The following is a 10,246-nucleotide window of genomic DNA, read 5'->3' as shown; positions in this document are numbered from 1 at the left end:
GAAGCATCTGCATCTACTTTATCACCAGCGGCTACCGCAAGCCGAGTCAAGTTGGTACGGTGGTCCCATAGCTCGGAGCCCGGAGGGGGAAAACAAAGACGGAGAAGTTACTTCTTTTGCCCAAAGTCTTATGTGATCAAGACGGGAGCCCTTAAGATGGCTGACTGCCTCAAAGCCACCCGTTGTCATGGAATGTAAAACACACATGCAGACGCAGATACACGCGGAGCAGCCTTTTTCTTTTTCACTCTCCTTCCCCTCTCTCGCTGCACACCTCAGCACGGTCACACATTCACACACACACACTTGTACCGTGCAGAACAGATGAGCGAAAGCTGATGTTGGATCAGTGTCTAGTACAGGAAGCTGATTTGGCGGTGTGATTGGTTTGGCTTTCCCCAGGGGAGACAGGGTCAGAAAAAGTTAATGAGGGGCTCATTTACTGATTCTGTCTGTTTTTCTCTGCTATTAGCGGGGCTCTGGTGTAGCCGTCACTCGCACTGTTTGTGTGGGGTGGGACACGACCTGACTCCTGCTACTAAAGTGTGTGTGTGTGTGTGTGTGTGTACGTGCATGCGTGTGGACATGTATGTGGATGTATTTTTGGGGCTTGTATGTCTGTGCATGTGTGGATGTGTGAATGTGTGTGGGGCGAGTGGCGGGCTGCCTGCCCGTGTTTAGTTTGGCGAGGCTTCACACGGCCGCTTGGCAGCAGAGAGCTGGACAGCTTAACAGCTTGGACGGGGAGAAGAGAGCGGGAGAGGGAAGGGAAGAGGAGGAGGAGGAGAGGGGGTAAGAAGAGAGGTGGAGGGACTTTAAGGGCCAGACGTGCTCGGGCACATACACATGACACACACATAGAGGGTATTTACATGCCCCGAGGGACCGCGAGGGTACTATGGACTCGGGAGCTGTATAATCTCATCAACACATGAGGATCAATACGAAATGAAGATGTGAGATTGGGAGAGAGATTGATGATCCCTCTCGATTAATCAGATTTTTTCCTCTCTTTTATCCGTATTTTGGTTGGCTCCGGCACCAGCCACCCAATCATATACCACCACCGCCACCACCACCCCCCACACACAACCTTCCACCCCACCGCCGCCACCACCGCTACAGCAACACATTTGCATCTTGTCATATCTTACACAGCTGTGCCATATGCTGTTAAAGGAAGCGTGGCAGCTAATAGAGTGGCAGCTGATGGCTGCTGCCTAATGACGGCCAAAGACAAATTTCATCAGCTTCCCAAACAAGCAAAGCAAGCGGAGGGGGAGGGGAGGGGAGGCAAACAGAGAGAGGTAAAGACAGGAGAATCAAAGATAGATTGATACATAGATAGATGGGTAGGTTGATAGATTAGACTTCTTATGTGGCAGTTTTTCCGTTTTAATTAGGATTTGAATGCAATTAAGCAGCACTGAAATATTAAAGGGGCACTATGTAGTTTTAGAGAAGGAACTCAAACTCAGAATGTTCATATTTCCATTATTAATGAGGTAATAATACAATATTATGAATATTTATTTTTTCCATAAGTGAATAAACAAGCTGTTCTCAGAGGAAAATAAGGTCCCAGGAACACTGTTTGTAGCTAGAAAGGTGGCAGGGTCCGCCACATATAGTATGAAATTGTGTTGTCCTGTAAGGTCAGTTTGTTTATTCATTTAGTCAATGAAGATCTTTGTCTTCTGATTAAACTCTGCAAAACTACATCGTGCACCTTTAAAGCCCTCAGAAGGGTTCCTCTGGGAACATTCGCTTGATTGACAGTTCTCTCAGGCTATCACGCTACAACTGCGGTTTGATCACGCCACCTCACCTCCGCCCAGAATTTATCCGGCTGCCCAAATTTGGTTTTTCCTGGCTCTAGCTGACAGAAAGGTAAGCGGTAAACCCCGAACATACAGGATGCAAAAACCTCCCCCTCAGAAGCCTGCGTGTAACATCACAGACGTTCATATGTCTCTATCTCACTCCGCTCTCACGCACACACACCCTTGCACACATGCTGGGAGAGTGTGAATGTTGTCGCCGCTTAGTGCTCCAGCCAATAAAAGCCTTCATTAGAGAATCACGGTGGGCCGTGTCATGCTTCAGTTTGTAGTAATTACAGTCGTCTGCCTGACACGCAAGCAGGGACCCTTCCACTGCTGACCGCCAAGGTCAACTACCAGTTAGAAGAGTTACATTCTCCTCTCCACGCAGTCACTGATGCTGGACCTAATCGCCCAATTTACTCCGGCACACCATATGCACACAGAGACACGCGTTTCTGACACACACACACGCACACGCACACACTCATTGTTCAGTGAATGTGACTGAGATGAAAGGTTAAATGAAATGGAGTCGCAGCAGGAATCTGTTGCCTTATGAGCAGAATTTCACTGTTTGTTTTTGTCATTTTTGCTAGCAGTGGAAATACTTGTAAATGTTACAGTGTGCTGGCATTCCTCTGTAATAGTGTGGATCTTTAATTTCTCTTGTTACATTTCTGCCCAGGTGTCCACCCAGGCAGATTTTCTCATGAAACAGGCGAACACAATGCAGATCTGAGACCGGCTTAGGAGGGCAGCTCTTCGTCCTGTGTGCAACAAAACAAGGGCTAAGGGCCAGGAGGCCTGGAGGAAGTTATTAAAACATTGGCACATGCGTGGAGCTGAGGTGGGCCAGTAATAATGCTCTCCTTCTCTCCTGGGTTGTTTTTTTTTTTTTTTTTTACTAAACCACCGGGCCAATTAAGCCAGTCTTCAGGGACCAAGATCTGAGCTTTACATCAGATTTTATTCTTTCCAGATTGCCTTTTATAGCCATTATTTTGCCTTAAAAAGTACAAACAAAATGCCAGTGAATGAAGGGGAGCCATGGTATTGACTGTTTGCATATGGCCAGTGAAGGAAAGTTGGTGTGAGCTTGGCGGGGCTGAAGTAGACACCAGGCGTATGGTGCAGACATGTGGATTTGTGTTTAATTTAGGAATTCGCATACGCCATCTCTCCAGCCTGAGTTTGATTTATATTTTCAAGGCACGAGCCCCCCCCCACCCGCCCTCCCTCCATTTACATTACACTTTTATTTTGGGGCTTTTATCAGATGCTCTAATCCAGAGGGACTTATAATAAGACCACAGAAGAATAACAAAAATCCACAGGCTCAGCCTTCGACAAGATGGGCAAACTGGAGCTTCTCAGCTGACAGTGAGCAGTGAGTGGATGGTAATGAATGCTCACTGATGCCAAATTAACTCTCACAAAGCTCAGGGAGAAAAAAAAAATCATAATTGAATATAAGTAGCATTTGAACGCGAGCCCGCCAACTTCTCCGCTGTGCTGCGTTCGCTTGGCATGGACAGTCCTACGGGGTGAAAAAAAACAAAAAAAAAACACATCCAGGCAGCAAAAAGTTTGGAGCGTGTAGGAATAACGTTGCTCGACTGCAGGAACACAAGACGGTGCAGGTTGTTAACAAGGAGGTGAGTGGGGGAAAGCAGAGGATGTGTAAGTATGTGTATACGTGTGTGTGTGTGTGTGTGTGTGTGTGTGTGTGTGTGTGTGTGTGTGTGTGTGTGTGTGTGTGTGTGTGTGCGTGTGTGTGTGTGCACTGCAGCATTCCTGGGGTTCAGGTTCGCTGTACTGCTCACGCATTCCATCAAGGGCGACAGAACGCCACGGCGACAGATTTGCATATACTGAACAAAGCCGCCCGCAGGCTAGGCCACTGGGACACAAACCTGCCCCTGCAGCCCCTCCCTCAAACACACACACTCTCACACACACGCACACACACACACACGTGCACGCGCGAGGCACAAGCCCTGGGAGTACGCGGGTGTGCACCTGTCAGGGGTTAGCTGACACCTCTGCTGCTGGCAAAGCAGCTCCTCATTAGCATGGCTGTGATCTAGGGGTCCCCAGGGGTCCCAGCCTCCTCACCTCGCCCGCTTGCCCCCCCCCCCCCCCCCCCCCTTACACCTCTGCTCCTCTCCTCCTCCTCACATCTCCCATCCGTCCCTCCTGCTCCTCCTCCTCTTCCTCCTCCTCTGCTCTGATGGCTTGTTTGTCATGCAGGGGGGCTAATCAGGAGGCCACGCAGATCAAGCTTGTGTGGCTGCGACTGTGTGTGTGTGTGTGTGTGTGTGTGTGTGGCGGGGGTGCTGGGAGATGGGACGGCGAACCACGGCCCTGGCGAGCAGTGGCTGACTGTCACACATGTTTAGCGAAAGAAAGAGATGGAGAGATGGAGAAGAGGAACGAGACTGTGGAGGGTGGCAGTAGCAGGCAGGGGGTAAGGCTCTCACACAGTGTGACTGGCTCCATGCTAACTCAAACCAGCCTCGGCCTGCTAACCATATACATCTGTGTGTGTGTGTGTGTGTGTGTCTGTGTGTGTGTGTGTCTGCAGCCAATATGACCAGCTGAAATGCCTGACAGCCCGAAAGAGGATTTAAAGAAACAGTGCTCCTTAATGTGTTGCTGTAAAAGAGCAAAAACAAAAAAACTGTTTTCTCCTCCGCTCTATCTCTTCAGCTCGTCCCTCCCTGGCTTCCTCTTACATTCACACAGCACACTAAGCACCTGTACAAGATATCTGGGCACTCCACCCTGACCCTCATGCCTCCTGGGATGCGGGTCAAATGAACAATAAAAGGGATCAGGTATCTCCAACAACTTGATCACAAGGTACACGCACAACACACACACACCGAGAGCGCGTCCAGCTGTACAACAATGCATGAGCGGAGGAGGCCCTCGTGTAGCACGACCGAGGGAGCACGTTACCGCCGTGAGGCGAGCTATCCCGGCGAGGGCACAGGGGACGCGCTGTGAAAAATAACTGGAAAGACCTCTCTGTCAGTGAAGAGCTATGACTTTTGGCTCGGCTTCTAGGACAAAAGAGAGAGAGAGAGAGAAAGAGGGAGGGGGAGCGATATAGACCCAACAAAAAAAAAAAAAAAGAAAAGGGGGGAGAGAGAGAGAATGAAAAGAAAAAGGGAGCTCCATAAAGTGCATTAGCTAAGCTCTCTGTGGCATTTCTCTGAGCCTGACTCATCGCCACCAGCTCCCTAACTGGTCCCAGCGCCTGTGTGTTTGTGTGCGTTTTTTTGGAAGGTATGCGCACACACTTGTGGGGTCTGCTGTCTATCATGTGACGCTGACAAATGGATGACACTCGATCGTGCTTGCGGTCGCGAGAGAGATGTGAGAGAGAGGAGCAAGATGGAGGAGAGGATGAAGGAGGGAGGAGGGCGGTGGGAGAAGGAGAAGACACTAAAAGTGAAAAAAAAAAAAAAAATTGCAGACAGAATGAGGGGAAAGAGACGAAGAATTGCATTTTGTTTTTGCTTTATCACCTGCATTTCCATTTAGAGCATTTCCATCACCTACTCATTTTTACCGCCACACAGCAGCAGGGGCAGACAGACGACGCCATACAATCAAGGAAGGTTAGGCAGAACTGCAGGGTTGCCGAATTAAAGGATGAATCCACCATTAATTAGTAGGATAAAAACAAAGTCAGATATTTCAGCGGAAAAAAACGTCCCTGCGATGTGACAGATGAGAAAGAAAGCATCAAAATGTTTGGATAGGTGATGGCATCAAAAGCTGAAAAACTCAAGCTGCTCTGACAATGAAATGCAGGCTGACTTTGTGGACTCACACAATGTTTGTTCGAGGTTTTACATCCAAATGAGCTCCAGTCATAGCCCCTCGGGGACTCTCACTTTGTCCAGAAAGTTAATTTCCTATTCACTGGCAGTGAATAGGAAATTGACTTTGACATGTGAGTGACACGCGAATTCTGTTTTGTGGGTTTATTAAATTTTTCATCGGATCAATCATTTTATACAAACAGTGCACGGAAAGGTATTGTGTTGCTCTTTTTGGATGCTTTTTTTCTTGAATGGTCATCTAAACAAAAACAAAGTTAAATTAAACGAGAAGCGTGGCGTCAGACGTGGGGGGGGACGCAGCGCTCGTCTCAACCGGTGATGAGCAGGTGCAAATTCGTCCTTCTGCGGTGGCGTCTGCAGTGTGTGTGTGTGTGTGTGTGTGTGTGTGTGTGTGTGTGTGTGTCAAAGAGGCAGCGAATATGAATAAAGAAGCAAGAAAAAAACAGGGTAAATGTTACGTTTGTGCCTCTATATGAAGCACTGTATGCATGTGTTTGCATGTATGCTCAGTGTGTGTATGTCGGGCTACCATCCTGTGACAGGGTGCTATATTCTTTCAGCAGTAGTAATGGTCCCCAGCTGGCTTTTGCCCACTGGAGCCAAGCAGCCAGTCCCACTTAACTAGCAGCCCACAGGAAAATACCACCGCGGCCCTGAATGAAGCACACAGGCCTTTCCAACCCAATCAGCCCGCTATAAAACTTGCCCCCTCACATGCTTCAGACATGGCGTAGAGTCCATTCCAGTGATTGGGAAACAGAGCCTGAACATTCATGATCTAATTCACTATTATGACTTTAAGTATAATGTTTAATCCTGGCCTGTGAGAGGATACAGTGCCTTTTTTTTTTTTTTTTACTGCTTGTGCTCGAAACACAAAGCAGAGGCTGCCAGCGTCACAGGAGAGAGCACAGAAGTGTTGCATCATTTGACGCCAATTTGCAAGCTATCTAATTAGTGTTAGCACACTAAAAGGAAGTAACAAAAGGGGAGCGTGTTAAAAAAAAGGAGAATGGACCGTAGATATTAAGCTCTCTTTATTTAACTGCTCGGCCCGATCTTGGGAAAGAGAGGTTTTGGAGCCCATTTTGAACAGCAGGATGTGGGCATGTGATGGGCTTGGACGTCTTTCAGCAATTGGTTTGACATTTTTGGGGGGGAAATATGTGCTCTCTTGTGAGTAAATCTAATGAGAAGATCGATACAGCTGTCTTGTGCATCCGGGAGCTTGTTGGATTAGCTTAGCCCTAATACAGGAAATGAGGAAAAAGCTAGCTTGGCTCTGTCCAAATGTAGCTAAATCTGCCTGGCAGCACCTCTACAGCACACTAATTAACACCTCTATGTCTCCTTCATCTGCACAAAAACTGTAAAAATGACACATTGTGGTTTTACAAGGGGGTTATTTTCCTATTTCTTGCCACAGAGTTGTGACTTCCTGCAGTTTTGTCCGATTGTTTTTACAAATCAGTTGTTGGATTAAACAAACGAGACGTGAAGTGTTGATTAGTGAGCTTTAGAGGTGCCATGCTAGTCGTTACCATCCTGCTTCCGGTCTCTGTGCTAAGCTAAGCTAGCCAACCACTGGCTGTAGCTACATATTTACATTGCAAACACGAGAGTGGTATCGATCTTCTCATCTCACTCTCAACAAGAAAGTGAAACATCGTCTGTAGGGAACAGTAATCTTTACAGATGATGTATGCTCCGGTTCCACATTAAAGGAGACCTAGGTCAAAGACTGCACCAACAAAAGCTCTTCTATCCCCCCCAAAAAACTGCCCCTGAAAGCATCGTCAGTAGCCCCGCCTTTAATTCTGTGACTTTGTGACATCACACTGTGTCACACATTAGCGTAATTTATGCCTAGCAGCTAATTTTGCACGAAAGAATTAATTTAGTGAAGCTGCTCGTTTTTTGTACGCGCTGCTGGCTCAGGCGTGTGCGAGCTGACCAATCAGAGAAGACTGGCTACTCAGGAGTGGGGGGGGCCTTAAAGAGACAGGAGCTCAAACAGAGACAGAGGGGGAATACATTGCTGCAGCACTGCACAGTATGAGAGAGAGAAATACAAATTATAAGCCTGATAATAAGTGTAATATGTCTCTTTTAATGGAATGTAAAGCAGTTCACAATGTGAGACCTTCTAACAGACGATTAAACAGAAAAAGATGCAGATGAATATTAATTAAATCACTTCCCACCATTAAATGAACGATGATCTAAAAATTAATCAAATGAATGTACAAAACGAAGGCCGGCGGCACAACATTATGCAACGGTCATGTCTCCAGGTGAGTTCTGTTCTCTCTCTCTATATATATATATAGAGAGAGAGAGAGATATATATGTGACCTATACGTACTCAGGTGTGTCAAACCGTCAATAACTTCTCACCTCAAAAACTCTCTCTCACACACGCACACACACATGAATGCAGACGTGAGCACAGGTTCGTCTCTTTCACGTACACACCCAACACATATTTATGAGGTGACATTTGTGTGTGTGATGGGCTGACTCTGGCCTCAGGCCTCCCCCTGTGGGTTCTGTGTGGCCTCTCCCTCTGTCTCTCTCTCTCCCTCTGTTTCTGTCTCTCTGTCATTTCTTTCTTTCTTTCTCTTTCTCGCTCTCTGTCTGTCTTTCTGGCTGTTATCACGCTGATACATTTCCTGCTCCTGGCACGGCTCCTGCATAGCTTATGGTTAAAGAAAGCTTTCATCTATCCACTGCCTTTAGGACACACACACACACACACACACATACACTCACACCCACACTCACTCACACACACACACATACAAAAACGCTGGTACGGGCCAGCGCTGCCCCGCCAGACCACAGGCCCAGACAAGCTCCGCTGGCACCAATCAGCCTGATAACATCTTAGGCTTTATTTCATTTTGGCTTGCTCTGTTCTGCTCTGGGGAAGACAGACACAGGGAAGAGGGCTTTCTGGAAAAGTATGAATTGCGCCAGTATACAGGGAGAGTGTAGCCCCTTAACCTTGAGCAGTTAACTCCTCCTGTCTGCAATGCCATCTATGGACATGACAGTGCAAGCCCTCTTTCATCCAAGAAGCAGACCGGAGCAGATGTTTCTTTTCTGTTCTCGTAGATGGCAGCGCAGGTTTTTATGAGTTAAAGCAGAAGCAGAGGAAAAAAAAAACCCAATACAAGCTAATAAAAAAAAACATATTTAAATTTATAGTGAATAAAGTCTCTGTTCAGCCGAAGTCTAAAAAAGACTTTATTTACCCAGGTTTTGAGATATTGGTTGGTTATTCCTGCCTCCACTCATCGATACATCGCTGTGGTGCTGGAGAAATATGTTTGAAATATTTAACATCGGTATGTATTTTCCAAATAAAAACCAACTTCACCGTTAACAGTTCTCAATGAAAATGGAAAGACTTCCTCCCCAAAAAATAGTCCCTATGAAAATAATTCACAGTTTGTTCTTGTGTTGATCAAAATGTCGCTATTAAAATGTTTAAATGTCCTTTTTCTTTCCAGGTTTGAGCTCAATTAATTAACTTACATCGACCTCCCTTGTTTTGGGGCGGAGGTAGTAAATCTCAGAGACGTGTATAAAACCTCATAACTTGGGCAGATAAAATCAAAAACTATCTGCCTGGTCATGTAAAACTAGTTTAATAAGGAAACGAAGGATGTCATTTTATTTCTAGCTTAAAGGAGCATTATGTTGTTTTAGGCGAGGACATTGTAATCAGAAGAGAAAGATCTTCACTGACTGATCTTCAACAAACTCTCTTTGTTTTCACGACTGAGTAAACAAACTGAGTGACTCATACTGTTTTACTTTGTTTATGTGTGGCGGACCCTGCCACCTTTCTAGCTTCAAACAGTTTTCTGGGACCTTGTTTCCCTCTGAGAGCAGCTTGTTTATTCCAGTATAGAAAAAATTTATATTTCTGAGTTTGTATTATCACCTCATATAAAACTCTGAGTTTGAATTCCTTCTCTAAAACTACATAGTGCCCCTTTAACATCACCTTAGAATGAAGTTTTTTGTTTTTGTATTATTTTTTTTGCTTTTTCCTCCCTTTCACTCTACGTTTACTGCTCACAGGAAATAGCTGTATGAACAGAATACTACATTGTGTATTAATGTCTGCACTAGATATTGGCCTTGGCGCACAACTGATTTATATTTAAGTGACAAACCGACATAAAGGCAGCTTACGCTCATCATGTGTTTGCCTGTGTCCAGTGCTCCCTCTCCGAGTAATTGCCTGAGCCAAATAAGTGGGTGAAATAAGGGGAATCATAAGTGTAGCATGAAAGGCTTTCAATATCTCTTGCGGTGAAGTAGCCTGTAAAAAGGAAAATACGGCCATAAACGCTGTCTCCTCATTTTCCTCTCCCACAGTCCCGCCCAATCAGAGCGGCACGCTAATAAGATAAGAGGAAAAGGAACAACAACAGTGTAGCAAGTAGGATTACCCCTGTCTGACTGGCTAACAAGCGCCATCTCTTTTCCTTTTCACAAATGCTAATGGTAGCCCTTTTCCCTTTCCAAAGGCAGAAACTACGATACTTTTGA

General features: G+C 46.1%; 1 protein-coding gene across 2 annotated transcripts in view; it reads right to left on the bottom strand.

The window, feature by feature from the left end:
• Positions 1-10,246, bottom strand: part of bcl11bb (BCL11 transcription factor B b) — a 32,069-nt gene that overhangs the window by 6,300 nt on the left and 15,523 nt on the right. The window lies entirely within an intron of this gene.

Source organism: Pagrus pagrus (genome assembly GCF_965226575.1).
Source record: "Pagrus pagrus genome assembly, chromosome: 16".
Lineage (NCBI taxonomy): Eukaryota > Metazoa > Chordata > Actinopteri > Spariformes > Sparidae > Pagrus > Pagrus pagrus.
Note: the sequence above shows the minus strand (reverse complement) of the source record. Positions and strands in the feature narration are given on the sequence as shown.